Source organism: Psittacula echo, assembly GCF_963264785.1.
Source record: "Psittacula echo genome assembly, chromosome: 5".
NCBI lineage: Eukaryota > Metazoa > Chordata > Aves > Psittaciformes > Psittacidae > Psittacula > Psittacula echo.
This window is the reverse complement of record NC_137739.1, coordinates 60,841,303-60,855,838: the sequence shown is the minus strand read 5'-3', so window position 1 is coordinate 60,855,838 and position 14,536 is coordinate 60,841,303.

Below are 14,536 nucleotides of genomic sequence, written 5' to 3'. Positions count from 1 at the left end.
ACTGAGGCAGAATCTGCGCTGCCGCACCTACCTGGTGTTATCAGAACTGATCCTGAAAACTCACCTGCCAGAGCAGTCACATTAACTTGCCAGGGCAAGATCCAATTTTGCACAGTAAAGATGCAGAGCCCAGGCTGGCCTGAAGGGTTGTAGTACAGTAGGGGTACGGGGGCTGGTGGGGAGGACACTTGTTAAAACTGGCTAGGAGCTGCTTCCTCAGTAGTCAGCATAATGAATGGTTTGCAACTAGGGAGAGAGCCATGGAAAGCAGCTGCTGGCAGAGAAAGTTTCCCCATGTGTTTAGGGCAGAGGAGAGAGACTGTGGCCTCTGGGCAGGTGCCTTCCCTTTCTGCTGCTTCTGTGCTTGGTGCTGCTGCCAGATTGCTTCCCCTCTGCTCACCGGGCAGACACAGCACATTCCCCAGACACCTAACAAGGATGGTCAGCATTAGATTGTGAGAACTTTTCCCAGCCTCATCTGCACCTGTCAGCCATCTTGCTGCCAGGTCAGCAGAGCAGGAACCCACCAATGAAGGGTTTCAGACTCGGCCAAATGTCCGAGGAGAGAGGAAATGTTTTTGTATCTTAACTTTCCCTTAAAATAATGTGCACGATCTGTTCTGGGAACACCCACCCAGTGAAAATCCCTCCGGAGGCTGCCTGCCAAAGCCTGTGAAAATCCCTTCTGGGAGCCGTGTCCGCTATTTCAGACACAGCCTGTTCATAGGAACATAAATCTGCTGTCCTCACTGATAAAGATTATTGGAGCTGGATTTAATGTGCCTAGGCACATCTTCCTTACCTTGGCTCAGACAACCACCTGCTACTTCACGTGCATTTGTTGCTCAGTACAGATCTCTTAATAGAGTCACCCATCCTGTTGACAGCAGCTGCAGAGGGCTGCACACTTACCTTTTCCCCACTAGCACAGTCCATGCATGTAACTGATGCTAGGGAACAAGCCATTGCTCTCTGCTCTGCCTGAGTATTTGGGGTTGTCTCCAGTTGCACCATTATTCCAACAGGTATCACATCTAGGACAGAGAATACCTGACGTTTGGGCAAGAAAGTAACAGAGTATGGCTGAACTCCCTAGAAACATAATAGAGATATTACTTATGGAAACTTAACAACATCAGTAGAAAGTTACATGAACATCTGTAAAATTTACAAGAGAGTGGGTTTCTTTTGCTGCAACCCCTGGAAGTCTGTAAGTCTGGAAGTTCATATCAGCGACAGTGTATAGACAGTCCTCTATTTCATTACGGGGTCAAAGCTATTGGAGGAGATTTCTGAATTCTATAGCACAACTCTCTCCATTACTGTAATTCCTATAGTAAAGAAAGGAGGCAGGGGGAGTAGAAATAAAGCCCGTATTTTAGCACTTCGGCTGGCAACTGGTTGAACTGTTTAAAACCAAAGGAATCCCCACATTTTTGGGGATGTCAGAACATTGGCATACACAGATCTCTAAGATTTGGCATAAAGACGACACTGTTTTCATCCATACTCAAAGCATACTGCATACTGCCAGGCACTCCAGCACACTGCCATTCCAGCATCCTGCCATTCCAGCATCTTGCTGGCACCAACTCCACCTGCTGGAAAGAACCTAACGCCCCAGCTGAACCCAAGCTTTCTGGATGCAATTGCTGTATTACAGAGCTTGACTCTGCTAACATCCTCGGTGAGTTCTCCATATTACCCCTCAGAATCAAGGAGTTCCTGGTGCTTCAAGGATTCATATTTCATATTCTCCACAATTAACTGATCAGAAGTCAATCCTTGCTCTAACACAATGGTTTAACTCTGTGTTCTTTATAATTCACCCCTTTATCTGTGTATCAGAATAATAAAATGTATGTCCCAATTAGAAAGTTTATCCTATGCTCTCATTTTTTTTTTTAGATAATTTTAGAAACAGAGTTCATTCACACTGATTTAGTTTATCTAGTTTGATATGAAGTAAATGAAATAATCACAATGAATGATTATTTGTATCTCAGCCAAGGCTCCTGGAACACATTGCAAGCATTAGGCATAATAATTCATGTTCACAATTCTCTACTAAGGGGTGACCAGATACCCACATCATCATGCATACAAGTACTCAGCAGAGAGGATTTCACATGGTTGGTCCAGTTCTGAATTCACTATTTATCAGGTTCAGAGCTCTGAGTTAAGCAAGCCTTCACAAGATATTCAGCTTCAATTTGAAATTCTACCTAGTGGGGAAACTACCCTGTCAACTCCTATTGCACTCAACCGTTAATTATCTTCACTGGTAACAGTTTGCATCTTACCTCTAGTGTGATTTCATTTCCCAGAAATGATGGGTTATTATCATCCTTTGGCTGCCAAGCAAAGCACACTCTATTAGTAGAAGTGTCACAATGTGGATGTTTATCAGCTGAATAAATTATCACTTAACCTTCCCTTTCAGCTGGCCATATTTTTATCACTCTTGTATTCCTATTTTCCAACCGATAAAGAAGAAAAAGGGCTGAATTCTAAACAAAGCAATAGCAGAGTCAAGGATGCCTTGCAGGACCTTGATATCCAAAACCTCTGTGCCTGACGCTACTTTTCTTCTAATAAAAACCTGACATTTCTCTCCCAATACTATTTAATAGAACACAACAACCCCGTACACATGGAAATTCCGAGCACACAAAGTGCAAGGTGGTAGAAGACACAGCTAGGAAACTGCTCACTCAGATGACCCAATACAAAGATATCTCGTGAATCAAAGGGTAAGAAATAGTCATTATTACTTTTACTGCATATTATGGTCAAATCAAAATTACTTATTTGCAGAACCAATTCTTTGATTCATCTAATCTGAGAATCAGCAGTTATATCAGGGTACTTTAAATCACCCAGTGTCCCAAATTCAGAATTTTCTAGATGTCCTAAAACATTTGCTGAAATCAAAGATATTTAGTCAGTGGAAGTATCTGGAAAATACCCAATTTCACTTTTTGTCTGAGCTTTTGAAAATAAACTAAATGAACACTCACTGCTCACACATAAAACCATGCACAGGGAGGTTTGTGTAATATTCAGTTGCTTGGTTCACGAAATTGCTAAATTGCTGGCATTTTTCACAATAATTTGGTGGTTTGATTTTCCCAGTATGCTTTAGTGTAATAGACACATTAAACTCATACTTTCTGAAGATAACATCCAAACACCTTCATCAGCATTCTTTACGATTCAAAGTTTTTCTCATGGCTATATACCACTGCAGTAGCAATAATGGTCTAACATTACCAGAGGCAAGATTTGTCAGTGAAAGGAGAATCTTTTCTTAGAAAAAAAATATGTATTTATGAAAAAAATCTGGATTTTCAGAAGATATCACTTTATCTGGAGTACAGATACTAGAGTATCTGCTGCAGGTCTGCTGCTCAGCATACATGTTTCCATCATGGATTACAAAACTGTTTTTCTCCTTTTATAGCAGCATTTGTTCTGATGCAACTGCTCTGAAAAGTATTTTCTTATTGGCCACTCCAATACTGCCTCGTATGTACGTAAAAATCCTAACATCCTGTGGCACTGATCATTTTTTCCCCTTAACGTTTTTTTACCTCACAATCATTCACCCTCCCTGCAATTCTCACCTAGTGACTTCCTTTTACAACACCAGCACCAGCTCCTCCCTGTGAAAGAGGCCAAGATCTTGAGCACAATGAGCCATACTTCATGCCCGTGGAGATTTTGCCATCTTATTCACACCTTACCTAGTAAAATCAGCCTGCAGCACTGATGTCACACTGTCCACTGTGTGTGAGGACACACAAACAGGAATTCACAGAAAAGACTTTAAAGTACTTATTTTTGCACCAGAATATCAGATCCAATTCTTTCATAAAGATAACTTAAAAAAGGACTACAAAAAGTTATGTTTATCAATGTTACCTGCTAGTTAAGTAGGAAAGGTCTGTGTAATTTGTCCAATAGCTGATTTTTGCCAAGCAATGCGCTCAGTGAGATTTAAGTTAGTTTATTTATGGAACTATCAGGAAATATCCACTCAGTTCAAGAAGTCCTTAAAAATCCCTCAAACAATAAAGAATAGAAAGCAGCAAATCTTCCCCCCCCCCCCCCCCCCCCATTTTTCAGACGTAACCTACGTGATAATAAGCTTCCATTAAACATTAATAAAACAAAGGTTACGTAATTCACTATCCAGCAAGTACTAAGCAGGATAAAACCAGATACTAATGATGGTTTGTTTGGGATTAATGCTAAGCGTTGGATTAGTTGAGGGCTTCTTGCTATCTGTATTTCCCATCTCTGAATAAAACCTCTAACTGCAAAAGAGTAGTGCCACCTTTAGATGAAAAGTAGTAGAAGATCTCTCAAAGGGACCCGTTCCCTACCCACAGTTTTATTATTAGATAATTTATCACGCTTGCTGAAAGCTTAGTAAGATTTAATCAGAAAATACCTTTTCCTTCTCCCTCTCACCTTTTCTCCTTTTGCCTTTTGTTCAATTTTTAAGCAATAAAGGGAGAAAGACTCCTTCCCTCTTCTCAGTGTTTGCATTCAGTGTTTGCATTACTCCATCTCTTCAGAGCTTATCTTCAGATATGTATCAAAAAGTATCTTATTAATCATCATGATATTTGATTAAGGCTCATTTGTGAGCTATTTCCACAAAATTGTTAAGCATTGAGGGGAAAATTAAAAAAAAAAAAAATCTAAAACAAAAAAATGAAGCTTCTAACCTAAGTTTAGGTAAAGGTTTACCTAATTTTTTTGAGTCTTTTTTTGGTACTTTACCCACTATCCTTATTTTACCTTGCTTTAGATAGCAAAAAATGTCAGACCTGCAGCACCTAATTGATCTTACAAGGAAAGACTGCTTCATTTTGAGAGGTGGTATTCAAATGTGGCATGCCAGGTCTGGCTGGAATGGAGTTCACGTTCTTCAGAGTGGAGCATACCCCGTGTTATTTTGGGTATGGCTAAACCAGCACTGGTAACACACCAATGGTTTTGGCTGCTGCTGAACAGTGCTTGCACAGTACCTGCACAGCATCAAATCTTTGGTTTGTCACCCGATGGGCCAGCTGTGAGCAACGATTTTGGGAGGTGACACAGCCAGGACAGCTGACCCAAACCAGCCAAAGGGGTATTCCATACTGTATGACATCATGCTGAGTGATGGCAGGGGATGGAACACCTTCCAAGGAAGCCATTGCTCACAGACTGGCTGGGCGTTGGCCTGACCATGAGAGATGACAAGTGCACCTCTGCAGCACTTCCCTGCCCTACCCTCTTTCCTTCACTTTTAAGCCATCCAGCCTTGATCCAGGCATTTTCTTGCCTTTGTTTTTCCCATTCCTTCCCCACCCCACTGGGGAGGCAGTGAGCAAGCAGCTGTGTGGGTGCTTAACTGATGGCCAGGGTCAACCTACCACACCAGGATGTGCAAAACCAGTCTCCAAACTAGGCACACGGAAGCACGCAGTGTCTTATTTCTTCAGGCAAAGCAGGATAGCATTACTGTCAGTCAATTCTACATTCATGTTTGGTATTAGCAAAGAGTTAAGACTGAAAGCTAAAAATCCCAGAGAGAAACAAATGATACCATTTGCTAATTGGCATTGGTTTTCCATCTCTGTGTGGGTTTTATAATTACAGGGAAGCTTCACTTTATTTCAAGTGCTCTGCTTCTATTTCTAACAGTAGCACTTTCCAGTTTTTATTGGATGATTCCCCAGAGACCTTGCACTAGGGAAAAAAATAAATGTGCTCAACAAAACACTTTGTATGTTCAGGCACACTTCTACAGCAAAACGAAACAGATGCCATTTAATCTACTGCACACAGAGGTGAGAACTTGATAAAGACAGTTTGGAGCTAGTCCAATCGAAAGAAGGGACTTTTCTTGATGATTTCCCAATGCAACCAATTAAGTCCACTCCCTGCACACTGCATGGCCTTGTTTTTTCAAATTTCTATGATTTCTTTTTTCTAACAACTTCCCTTATCCCCTTGGAGGTGAACAGACAAGTGTTCGGTTTCTGCTGAGGAAGTGTTTTGACATCAATGCCCCTGTGTGGCCATCCTAGTTTTAAAGCATCAGAGAAGTTTGGCCAGCTGACTTTTTCTACTCTCTACAAGTATCTCCTAACACTTCAAAGAAAATTCAGGCTCACCTGTAAAAAGATTGTTTCACACATCAACAACTACTTGAATTGGTGTTATTATCCTGCTTTCCACTCTGCTCTTGTGAGACCCCACTTGGAGTATTGTGTGCAGTTCTGGTGTCCTCAACATAAAAAGGACATGGAACTGTTGGAGCAAGTCCAGAGGAGGGCCACAAGGATGATCAGGGGACTGGAGCACCTCCTGTATGAAGAGAGGCTGAGAAAGTTGGGGCTGTTCAGCCTGGAGAAGAGAAGGCTGCGTGGAGACCTCATAGCAGCCTTCCAGTATGTGAAGGGGGCCTATAAGGATGCTGGGGAGGGACTCTACAGGACAAGGGGTAACGGGTTAAAACTTAAACAGGGGAAGTTTAGATTGGCTATAAGGAGGAAGTTTTTTACTGTAAGGGTGATGAGGCACTGGAATGGGTTGCCCAAAGAAGCGATAAATGCCCCATCCCTGGCGGTGTTCAAGGCCAGGTTGGATAGAGCCTTGGGCGACATGGTCTAAGGCGAGGCATCCCTGCCCTTGTCAGGGGGGTTGGAACTAGATGACCTTAAGGTCCTTTTCAACCCAAACCATTCTATGATTAACATATGAGTCGCCACCACCTGATAATTTATTGAGGAAAGGGCTCACATTCCCAGTTTTTACAACTGTTCTTCATCTTGTCTACATGTTTGGCTCTAGCCATAAGTTGCAGTGAGATGTCTGCTTTGTCAGAAGCTGTCCCTTAGAACTTACTTATCAAACCTAATTTTAATTCCCTCCAGTGACAGGAGGAATCGGGTACAACAGTTAATACTCAAACCTCACTGTAACTCATCTACCACTGGGTCCCCAGTGAATGATTTGCTACATAGCCACTGTATTGAGGTTTGATAACTTGCTTCATCAGAATGAATATCTGATTTTAAAGTCTTGTGGAAAGAAAAGTAAGTGAAGAAATAGAGAAAACAGTCCATTTACAATCTAAAAAAAATCCCAGCAAAAATGCTTGTATCCCATTACTGGTAATCAGTTTGGCCAGGCTAATTTTCATCATCTAGTATTTTTTCTGTGAACATTATAAGCAGTTATATTTATGCTGCACGATCAAATCGCTGATTTATGAAGGCCATTTACAAAGGCCATAGCTACACAATTCAACATACCCTAAAAAATTCAGAGTTTCTCTATATGCCCTACCCTAATGTATGAGTGACTGTAACTCATGCTTGGAGTAACATGTAACTCGGAGTCCAAGTCAGGTAAATATTAGGGCAGTGTATGTCAGAAGAGTCCTGGAAGCCCCGATATGCTAGTAAGATTTAAAGAGTAGCTTGGAATCACATCTTGTATAACAGCATCTCTTACTCATGTGAAAGTCAGCCAAAGAAGTAAATTGTATATGCAACTGTTCTAGTAACTTATTTTCCCCATTTCTATCCAAGCAAATTCAGAACATATCCCAGAAGGAACTTTGGAGCTGCAAGCATGTCCATGGACACTTAATAAAATGAAAGAAAACCAAAAATAGATAAAAACCACCAAATCAAACAGAAAATGCTGCTCTTTCCTCAGTCCAGACCCTGTTTCTTGGCCTTTCTGGCACTTAGAGTCACCTTTACACATTCACAAATCCAGGCCATATAAGCCCTGATTATACCCCAAGATAAAAATGAAGTTGAACAGCTCCAGACTGTGAAAGCTAGATTAAACCCTTTGACATGTACTGTCCTGCCAACATAAACTGCAGCAGCAAGCAGGCCCTTTCTGCCAATACAACCTATTTTAATCACAAATCCACTACAAGCCTGCAGCACCTGCCCAGCCTGCTTACATTAAAGCTGACATTCACTCATAGATGTTGCTCATACCCATCTTTAGCGTCATAGTGACACAGATTGCGTGACTGACAGCTGACCACATTCACAGCGTCATGGACCATTACTAGTTGTTAACCTTAATGATTGCAGCCAACTACTCTTAAAAGCAGTTGCCTTGCACCCAAGTCAGAATTTTAATGCAGAACACAACTCAGAGGTTGGAATACAAATCCAAAAAGGTGGATAAACATTGGACTAGAGGATCCAGCCCTGGCCTCCCAAACTGACTAGTTTAAAAAATCAGCTGCAGCAACAGAGAAGAACATTTGCAGATTCTCATCAGGTAATTCATAGGATCATAGAACAGTTTGTGTTGGAAAGGACCTTCAAAGCTCATCTAGTCCAACCCCCTGCAATGAGCTGGGACATCTTCAACTAGACCAGGCTGTCCGGAACCACATCGTGCCTGGCCTTCAGTGTCTCCAGGGATGGCACATCCACCACCTCTCTGGGCAACCTGTGCCAGTATTTTACCACCCTCATTGTTAAGAATTTTTTCCTCTTACCCAGCCCAAATCTCCCCTCCTTTAGTTTAAACCATTACTCCGTATCACAACAGGTCCTGCTAAGAATTCTCTCCCCATCTTTCTTATAGGCCCCTTTTAAGAACTGAAAGGCTGCAGTAAGGTCTCCCCAGTCTTCTCCAGGCTGAACAACCCCAGCTGTGTCTACCATTCCTCATAGCAGAGGTGCTCCATCCCCCTAATAATTTTTGTGGCCCTCCTCTGGACCCTTTCCAACAGGTCTATATCTTAACTCACAACCAATAGGCAATACGCTACTAGACTTACAATACTTCAAGCCTAAGCATACATGGTACCAAAATGATAAGCTTATGATATCACAGTATCTAAATTTGTGTTACTTTGCCCAAGAAGTCTGACAACCTACCCGCTAGCTAAGATGCCAGTACAGGCAGAAATTAGTCACCTGACAGTGGGCCTTATCTCTCTTTTCTCTTCCTGAAGAGGTGGGATTCTTCCCTTTCTTCAGCAAAATGCTAGAATGGATGTGGCTGCTGCGAGAAAAGGTAAAGGAGGAGTTTTGTTCAGACCAGAGATGGGGTAGAAGGAGGGTTTCTGTCACAGCCAGCAGCAGTCTCTCTGGGACAGGCTCTAGCTTTCCAGCAGCCAGATTAACATTTCCCACCCCATGCTGACATACTCTTCTCCCCTATTTACCAACCCAGGAAACCATTAGGCCTTTGTCCAACAGGTTTACTAGCAGCACAACCGAAAGGGTACAATAATACTGAAGAGATGCATCAGTATCACAAAAGATACAAAAGATGCTTAGCTAAATGTATTCCTATGTTTAGCAGTGTGGTAGGCAATGCCATTCTAAAAACTCAGTAGGACATACTATAATACAAATTTAGGCACACAGAGATGCAAGTGGACCCCTTATGCCTGCGGCTAAGTTGAAACAAAAAGGTCTTTTATTTGTAACTATCAGAAATCATTATCTCCCAAAATTTCAGCACTGGCAACCTTCAGTGCCTTGTTCTAACCGCTTACCCCAGCCAGGACCTCTCCATGTGCCTCCTCCAGAGCACGCGATGCACCACAGCACTCAGCTTGACAAGAGCAAAGAGAGAGTCACGACTGATACGGTAAAGATGTTTGTTTCACATATGGCTGCAGCTCACACGTCGTGTGTGTCTGTTCTTAAATGACAGGTTTATCTGCTGCTTTGATGCTAGCTGGCTCATGCCTGCCTAGCCATACTGCAAGCAACATGACTAACCCAAAAGCAGTATGGTTCCAAAAGATTCCACAGCCCATGTGATTTACTTATCTTGTGGAAAAACATACACTACATAAGCCTTTTAAAAGTGTCCATAGCAAATGGGATGTTTGATGAGGTCTGTAGCATTGCTAATCGTCCACTAATGGCTGAGGATTTCCATTAGTTTAAGCATATATACCAAAACTGGACTGCTATTACTATGCAAATTGTTTTATTCAGATGCCTTTATAGCTGCTTTTGTTTCAAAGACCTGCAGAACTCGCTAAGGAACTCATGCTTTAAAAATATACATACTGAAAATAAATTAGCATTTTCTGCGGGAGGTTTCAAGTATCTGCACAAAGGAAAGCTAAAAAAGAAAAAAAAAAAAAAATCCTTTTAAGTGGGGTATCAGAAGTGAGGCTTTTTAAGTTACTTGAAGATTCGAATGGAGGAGTTTGTTCAGACACAGAGTGCTATTTCAAATACAAAAGTATCATCGGTTCCAATTATATACTTTCCCAAAAAGAGACCTTACTTTGGGCACAGAGACACATACATCCTGCTTTTCCAAAGAAGCTTCTTTATGAACACACTGAGCAGCACCATCAAAGCCCTGCTTTGGCCCTCAAAGCTGAAGACTCAGGCCGCTGCTGTAATACAACACAAGCCTCAAGGATGCAAGGACAGGCTTTGCATTAGGATGCTCCAAGTACCCAAAACTGGGAGATGAACAGGGCATGCAAAGACATAACACCCAGCCATGGCATATGTTGGGTTTGTATGACAAAGGTGTCCTGGGTTCAGCAGTAGCCGTCATTTTTCCTCCTTCTTAGTAGCTGTTGCAGTGCTGTGTTTTTGACTTTCAGCCTAGGAACGGAGCTGATAACACCGATGTTTAGACTGATCAAGGACTTTGTGAGTCTCATGCTCTGCCAGGGAGGAGGAGAAGCCGGGAGGAAGCGGGGACAGGACACCTGACCCAAACTAGCCAAAGAGGTATTCCATACCACAGCACGTCATGCCCAGGAGGTAGAACGGAGAGTTCCGGGAAGGGCTGGATCACTGTGGGGTGGGGGTGAGGTACCGGTTGGTGAGCGGTTGTATTCTCTTCCTTGTTATTTCCTTTATCATTATTACTATTAGTGGTAGCAGTAGTGATTTGTGTTATACCTTAGTTATTAAACTGTTCTTATCTCAACCCGTGGGAGTTGCATTCTTTTGATTCTCCTCCCCGTCCCTCCAGGAGTGGAGGGAAGAAAGGTGTGTGGGGGGAAGTAGACTGCGTGGTTCTGATTTATGGCCTGGGCTTACACCACGACAGTTCTTTTTGCGCCCAACGTGGGGCTCGAAGGGTTGAGATAACGACAGAACTGACCGAGGCACAATGCTGATTTATTGGCTCTCAAAGTTGTTTCTCTTGATGTCACAGTTTCAGTATGCTGTAGCTTACTTAGAGCTGGTATTTGCTGTGTTAGTGTTTATTAAGTGTGGGCCTTGGGCTAAGGTTCTTGTTTCATTGTACTTTATGGTAATGGCTTGTAATACGGGGGGGCCCCGGCAGCAGGGTGGGATGGACCTGGCCGTGGACTTGTACCTGGCCGTCCCGCTGCTCTTCACCGTCCTGGCCCTCATCCTCGCGTCTGTCTTTGTGAGGCTGCAGGGAGCTGAGGGGGAGCGGCCCCGGGAGCCGGCGGCGGCCGAAGCAGCCCGGGAGGGCGGCCCCGGGGGCCAAGCGGCGGCGGGAGCGGGGCCGGAGGCCGGGAAGGAGGCGGCTGCCGAGGAGGGGAAGGAGGCGGCTGCCGAGCAGCGGGAGGAGGCGGCGGAGGAGCCGAGCCCCACAGCCGAGCCCCACAGCCGAGCCCAGCCCCGCGGCGGCCGAGAGCATTCCCCAGCAGCCGTCCGCCGAGCCCTGCGAGCCTGATCCCCAGGAGGATGCAGGAGACCCCGCAGCATTTCCCAGCAAGGCAGAGGAGGAAGATCCGGACTCAGAAAAACAGAAGCTGGTGGTGAGAGAGCCGGCAAGCATAGCAGCATCATTTGAGAGTTTTGAAGGTTTTGAATGGCCTTTGGGTACCCTTGGGACCTGCCTGCTGATTGTGATGGGGATCACCATGTTGGCACACACACAAAGTGTGTTTTACCCACGACCATTTTGTCTGATCCCGAGAGTTAAGCAGAGTCAGGTTTGGGTCTTCTCTGGGTTAAGACAATACAGGGGGACCGAGAGGTTTTCCCCAAGGCTGGACAGTCATGAGTGTCACGGTGTGTGGGACAGTATGGGTGAGTATCTAATCCACTGGGCCCCTTCAGTGCTTTGGAAGCGTCGGAGATGGAAGGCAGCTGTGTGGAGTCCCCAACAACAAGTTGCAGAGACTGCTGCAGGGGAGGGTGAATTATTTTGAGCCTGATGGGCCCATGACACTTCCGGCCATCAGGGCAGAGATGCAGCATAGAGATGGACTCATGATCGAGGGGTGGACTTTGCAATGGGCCTCTCCTGCTCTGAAAGACTGTTACAAGAGATGGAGCCCACCATCATGGACTGAATGGACTCAGCAGCTTTATAGGGATTGGTCCGTGCACTAAGATAAGAGTGCACTGAGATGAAAGTGATGGTATATTGAAAATGTGGGATCAGAGCATGACGTGAATGGTATGGAATAAGGGGTGGATACTGTCCTGGGTTCAGCAGTAGCCGTCATTTTTCCTCCTTCTTAGTAGCTGTTGCAGCACTGTGTTTTTGACTTTCGGCCTGGGAACGGAGCTGATAACACAGATGTTTAGACTGACCAAGGACTTTGTGAGTCTCATGCTCTGCCAGGGAGGAGGAGAAGCCGGGAGGAAGCGGGGACAGGACACCTGACCCAAACTAGCCAAAGAGGTATTCCATACCACAGCACGTCATGCCCAGGATGTAGAACGGAGAGTTCCGGGAAGGGCTGGATCACTGCGGGGTGGGGGTGAGGTACCGGTTGGTGAGCGGTTGTATTCTCTTCGCTTGTTATTTCCTTTATCATTATTACTATTAGTGGTAGCAGTAGTGATTTGTGTTATACCTTAGTTATTAAACTGTTCTTATCTCAACCCGTGGGAGTTGCCTTCTTTTGATTCTCCTCCCCGTCCCTCCAGGAGCGGAGGGAAGAAAGGTGTGTGGGGGGAAGTAGACTGCGTGGTTCTGATTTATGGCCTGGGCTTAAACCACGACAAAAGGATTGGTCTTCATTAACACTGGCCACACGAGTTTTCTTCTGGCCAACTGCAGAGTTGGTATTACACCTGCCCCTGCCCGCCCCTTCCTTTGGGTTGTTTTTTAGATCAAGATGACTTGCACTTGCAGTCATTTACAGTGGGATTTCTTTCAAACACAGTGTCCTGGGTTCAGCAGTAGCAGTCAGTTTTTCTCCTTCTTAGTAGCTGTTGCAGCACTGTGTTTTTGACTTTTGGCCTGGGAAGAGCTGATAACACTGATGTTTAGACTGACCAAGGACTTTGTGAGTCTCATGCTCTGCCAGGGAGGAGGAGGGGCCGGGAGGAAGCAGGGACAGGACACCTGACCCAAACTAGCCAAAGAGGTATTCCATACCACAGCACGTCATGCCCGGGGATGTAACTGGGAGCTACCCGGAAGGGCACGTCCTCTTTTCGGTCGGGCTCTTTTCCGGCGAGCGGTATCATATTCTCTTCTCTTGTTATTTCTCTTATCATTATTATTATTGGTGGCAGCAGCAGTGATTTGTGTTATACCTTAGTTACTGGACTGTTTTTATCTCAACCCGTGGGAGTTACATTCTTTCGATTCTCCTCCCCATCCCTCTGGGGAGTGGGGGGGGAAGTAGACTGCGTGGTTCTAATTTACAGCCGGGGCTTAAACCACGACACACAGGAAAAGCACAGAGGAGGTGTTTGCACTCAAATTCTTCAGTTACTTTCATTTGACTGTAGCAAGAGAACGTACAAGAATCTCTGCAGAAATTCAAGTATGCTGCTTTAACATACTTCCTCTACTAAAAAAATAATCCAACAAAGAACCTAAACCCAAAACATTTACACCTACTGTATCCACAAATGAACAGAGAGTCCGAAAGGGAAGAAATGCACAAAACACGGGAGAACTGGTTCGGAAGCCCAGTCAATACCAACGGAAGATCTCAAGTTCTCATGTTCTGAATCACATCCTCCAGTTTCCATATGCAGCATGGGAACTCCAGGCTTCTACTCACCTAAATGACATACCTGGTGTTAGCAGAAGATTAACTGCTTTTCTACCAACACGCTTTAGCAGATCAAAGAGTGGAGTACTTCCACAGATCCAGTTTAGAAATGAGAAAAATTCCCTGTTCTTAAGGAGATAATACTCCACTTTAGTGTAACTACAAACATAAACCACAAATAAGGTGAAGCTGAGGATACAGAAAGTAATTCTTGGGCATATTCTACGGAAGTATAATTGGACAGCCAAGGAGGAATCTGCCTGCCTTCACCACTTCCATCTTTTCTCCCTTGTCTTCCTTGAAGCATATAATTTCATCAGCATAGACAGACATCCAATGAGACTAGACATTAGAAGTGCCTTGCTAGCTAAATCTCAGCTGCTTGCATAGAGCCATTAGGTAGTTGCCAATTCCAGGGCTACAAATCTGCTAGACAATGAAAAAGAGACCTTGGAGTCAAAGCCAAGCAGTGGACTTGAGTTTTCAAAATAACGCTGTACTTCAGCAGTTCTCATCAGTCACATGAGGAAAGTCAAAGCCCTGTGCAACAAAGCAGTGTTCTGC